Source organism: Suricata suricatta, chromosome 15 (genome assembly GCF_006229205.1).
Source record: "Suricata suricatta isolate VVHF042 chromosome 15, meerkat_22Aug2017_6uvM2_HiC, whole genome shotgun sequence".
NCBI lineage: Eukaryota > Metazoa > Chordata > Mammalia > Carnivora > Herpestidae > Suricata > Suricata suricatta.
The window spans coordinates 51,762,399-51,767,526 of record NC_043714.1 but is presented as its reverse complement, the minus strand read 5'-3'; the positions used below and the strand labels follow the sequence as shown (position 1 = coordinate 51,767,526).

The 5,128-nt window shown below is 42.0% G+C and overlaps 1 pseudogene; it reads left to right on the top strand.

Annotated features, from left to right (window-relative positions):
- Window positions 1–729: 729 nt before the first annotated feature.
- LOC115278840 lies at window positions 730–2,598 on the top strand (annotated as a pseudogene).
- Window positions 2,599–5,128: the final 2,530 nt, after the last annotated feature.

The window sequence follows — 5,128 nt, the reverse complement described above, 5'->3', positions numbered from 1 at the left end:
TTAAAATACTGTATATAATGGTCCAGGTGACAAAAATTGATTATGGAATTTTGAATTCTGTTGATTTAGCTCAGATAAAGCTATCTCCTTTCTGAATTCCCATCCATCCAGAGTTCTGCGAAAAGGTTGGCCTAACCCAGAGGAATTTGCAGAAGATTTGGAAGGCGAAGCCAAACAATGATGTTAATGCTTAGCAAGCAAGGTTAGATGCTGTAGCGACCCACATATATTGTCAAGATTGTGTTGACATGCCTTGTGGGCCCGGGGAAGCAGCTAAGTTGCTGAGGCTTTACCTCCTGTCTGATTATCTTCTTTCAGCTTCTCCACTGCCTGGAAATGGGTTTTTATAACGTTTTATTGTCAAGCGCATCAGTATTTTTGCTAGAAGTCTAAATCATCGACATTGGTAGTTTTACCTCCTATGTTCCAGATCACTTTTGCATATTCCAGTTTGCCATCACTCTCCTCGCTTCGTGTCACATCCATTTTTCTTTCCAAACTGTGGACACTGTGAAGCTTTAGAAATAGCAACAAATGCATGAGCCACAGACTTATCTAGGTTTTATCAGCACCCACAATCCCATAATGTTTCTGTTTTTTGTTTCTCCGATTAAAACACTGACACAGGCTGAGTGGGTACACATGAGTAGCTAATGGCGGCCCATCCTTCCGGCCCCTCAAGCTGCGGAATAGAGCTTATAAAGGCAGGCAGATCAGGTTACAGAATCCATGCAGAGGGATGGCAAGGGCTGTCTAGCACTGAAAATCCTATGCAAGAAGGTGAGACAAGAGCTCAGAAAAATAGACTAGAGGCACCATGCCAGCCAGCTCTGAAAGCAGAAGGGGGTCTTTCTGGCAGAGAAGAGACAGTTGGGTGGCAAGAATGGCCTTCCTCATCAGGTACTGGTTGTGTCCCTGCACAATAGGATTTCCCTGGCAGATGACTTTCACTGCTTCAGGATAAGGGCACTGGAACACTGCACTTAAGTGAATGGAATAGCACCAATAACTTTATGCTGTTAGGCCTCACATTGAAACATCAGGGGTTTTATAACTGCAAGGCCAGGGATCCGCACACTGTGTTAGACATGGCTCAAGTGGTGGATTCCATCCTTTTCCTCCTTGGTTTACTGGAAGGCTGGGACAACACTGGAGATTACTATCTTTTGTGCCTCTTGGTTCAGGCCTTTCCCACCTATACACCAGCTACGGATGCTGTAACTGGTATGGAGGAAGACTTTAAGATCCTAATGAAGGCAGACCCTGAGAGACAGGAATCTTTGTAAACAGAGGTTATCCCAGATCCAAAGGAAGCTAACCTGCCCCACTAAAGAGGAACTGAAAGAGGCAAACGACTTCTTGAAGGAAAGTCCCAAGGTGGTAAAGAAGGTTTCGAAAGGAATATCAAATTACCATGCAGAATGGATTTTGTATGAGGATGGTGGAAAATGGTGGGGAAGGTGAAAATGACGACATGAGCATGAGGATTTTATTGAAGAGGAATCTCAGGATGAGGATAGTAAAGAGGAACAGAGGGAAGAATGTGAAACTATGACTACAGGAGTAGTGTGTGACGAGAAAGTGGAGGAAGAGGCTGAGGAAGAAAATGTTGGAGAAATATAAACAAGAAAGATTGGAAGAAATGTTTCCAGATGGAGTAGATACCCATAGCATCACTGCAAAAGTTCAATTTCTGAAATACAGAGGCCTCAAGAGCTTTTGGACACCTTCATGGGATCCTAAGGAAAATCTTCCTCAAGATTATGCACAGATGTTTCAGTTTCAGAACTTTATTAATACTAGGAAATACATTTTAAAGAAATTGAGGAAAAAAGAGATTGAAGGAGCTGAGGTTGGCTAATATGTCACACTTCATGTCTAAAGTCTGTCTCAGTGGTTGAGTACTTAGTGAGTACACGACTGCATTTTCTTTACTGGCTGATGACCAGAGATGTCAGTACTGACTGGTGCTGAGCCAGCACCCTGGCAACACTGAGCTCCTGAAAGCTAAAGTGGAGCTGATCTTCCATGTGGGTTCAGGTGCTTCTGAGCCTCGCCTTTATTCTCTCAGCACACTGCAGGGATAAACATAAGTTTCAGAGACTCCTGACTGCTGATGTGGCTTTGGTGGTGTCACTATGCAGCCCAATCACCTTTCCTCCTGCATTTGTACTCCTTTTCAAACAGAATGACGATGGGATGCACAGTCTCATTGCCCCAGGCCATCTCTTTTCAGTGGATCCAGAGAGAATGGTCTTCAAGAGGATTATTTTGAGGGGTCATCCATTCAAAATTTTTACTAAGCTGACAGTAGTGCATTACATGTTCTTCAACAGAGAGGATGTGTTGTGGCTTAAACCAGTGGAACAGAGAACAAAGTGGGGCCACAGGGGACATATTAAGGAGCTTTTAGGTTCTTATGGCCACCTGAAGTGCAGTTTTGATGGGAAGCTAAAAATCTCAGGACACAGTACTGACAAACCTCTATAAAATGAATAAATTTTCTCCAAATAGACTTCTGATCCACATATACCAGAACCAGCACCGTGGATGAAATGTGAGATTTGGTCAGCAGTGCCTGAAGTGGACATGGAGTAATGGATTCATTGGGAACCTGTCCCATTGCTACTAGTCAGCACTTTAGGGATGGGAGCCTACAAGTTTTGACGGGCAAAGTTTGTGATTTCTACTTTATCCTAGAGGTCTGCTGAATTTTTTTTGCAAAAAAGGCTTTCTTGGCCTTGACATGTGCCTTAGGAAACAATGGCTGTTTTTCTATTGCCATTGAGTTAAAAATAAAACTACTAAATCTTACTGAAACATCTACTTTCCATTAGGGGAAAGCTGTTTAAGGAGAGAAGGTAAGAAGCTGAAGTAACCAGGAAACAAAATTTCCAGGTGTCTACAAACACCGAATCCCTTCTGTGCTGTGGAAACTAAACAGAAACAGATTGACAAAGAGCTGGCCTTCCTCACCCACGTTAGGGAGGTTAAGTCTACATTGTCACCTGGCTAAGAACAAGACAAATGTGATAGGTTTTTGTTTTTTCACTTCTGGGGACTGAAAATGCTGGGGCGGGACAGCAGCCACTGCAACACCAGCTCAACAAGCGGATCCATCCTGTCCCATACTGGGAGTATGCTGGGTGCATACTGTTGGAACGGAAGGGAGGAAGAATTGGTGAAATGGAAGAAGGAGAAAGAGCCTCGTTGGTTGGCCTTTATAATTAAAGGACAGATGGGGTTATATGTGCAGTCTGAATTTGCTTCTTGTCATATATATGTGCCTGCCATTGAAGGGCAAGGATTTTTTCCCCATCCTAACTTCGCTTCTACTGTTGAGAGGTTTGTCTTAGTACACCAGGGACACCTGCCCACCTTTACTCTCTCTGCATGCTGCAGCAGACAAACATAAATTTCAGAGATTCCTGACTGCTGATGTGCTCGTAGTGACTATATGGCCCAATCACTTTTGTTCCTGAGTCTGTGCCACTTTTCAAACTGAATAGCAAGGGCATGCATGACCTTACTACCTCAGGCAATCCATTACTGTCAGTGGATCCAAACAGAGTGGTCACCAAGAGAGTTGTTCTGAGCGATTGCACCTGTGGCATCCTGTGTGAGGGTGGTCCAGAGAAGAGGACCGTGAAGGCCCTGGCACTGGGGTTAGGTCTTTTTTGGAAGGTAATTGTGAGATTCTATGAATCCAAAGAGTGACCTACAATGGATAAGTGTGTTGGCACATTCTTTGTCTCCACAGATTCCCACTTAGAGGAAACAACACATCCAGAAGAAGGCCAGATTAGAACAATTTAAAGTATTAACCTCAGGGCAGGAATGCGTGTGTGTGTGTGTGTGTGTGTGTGTGTGTGTGTGTGTGTGTGTGTGTGTCTTAGAGCAGTAATAGTTTGAGAACTAGCCAGGAGGCCATCATGGCGGGAGTGGAGTGAGCAAGAAAGATTGTAGTAGATAGTCAGAAAAAAATGGGAGCTAGATCACAATTGTCAGTGGTTCTCAACACAGATGCCCATCAGGTTCATTGGGGGATTTTTAAAAAATATTCTGCTTCACAAGTCCCTATTCACTTGATCTGGACTAACGCCCAGGAACAGACCATTTAAAAAGTAGCCTAGATGACTCAAATGCAGTCATATATAATGAAAACTATATATATAAGCACTTTGGCTTTCTCTCTGAGATAGGAAGCTAGTGGAGGATTTTGAGCAGAGGACTACCATAATGTGATTTGTATTTCAAAAAAGAAGGAATATAGGAGACAGAGAATAGTCTCTAGAGAGCATTGAGGAGACACAGAGAGAGCATTTAGGAGGTTACTAAAAGAATGCAAGAAAGAGATAATGGTGCTTTGGACCAAAATGGTGTCACTAGTAGACATCTACGTAATGATACTGATACAGAAGTTTGGATGTCAGTAAAGCTCTAGATATGTAAAATAATTTTGCCATGTACAAGATTTACCTATAGAATAAATTTTGGATGGGTTTATACGATATCGGCTTTTCAAAAGCAAAGTCTGTAAAAGTATAATAAACAAAAAGACAAATTGTTTCTTTACTTGTTTATAAATGTTGATAATAGACAAACTAATCTTGAAATATTATTAAAAATAATTTATATATATATGGTCCTCTTTTGTAACATTTAGTTTTGAGAGAGAGACAGAGAGAGACAGTATGAGTGTGGGTGGAGGAACAGCAGAGAGACAGGGAGACACAGAATTCAAAAGTGAGCCCCATGCTCTGAGCTGTCAGCACAGAGCCGGACATAGGGCTCAAACCCACAAAATGTGAGATCATGATCTGAGCCAAAGTCAGACACTTAACTGACTGAGCCACCCAGATGCCCCTGTATGCTACTCTTTATAACAGGCCTAGATGTATTATAACACAATGATCACTGTTTAAATTACTGGCTAAAAACACATAATACATACATCAGAGCTTCAAATGGTTCCTCACTGTCTAGTTTACAACACAAAGAATTTTTAGTCATTATTAATGACAAAAATAACATAGTAAAACAGGATTATTTTCCAGATGGCAACTGATTTGCACTCTTTCCAAAACCATGGGTAAGTTAGTAGAAACCTAATTTTTAGATAAATTGA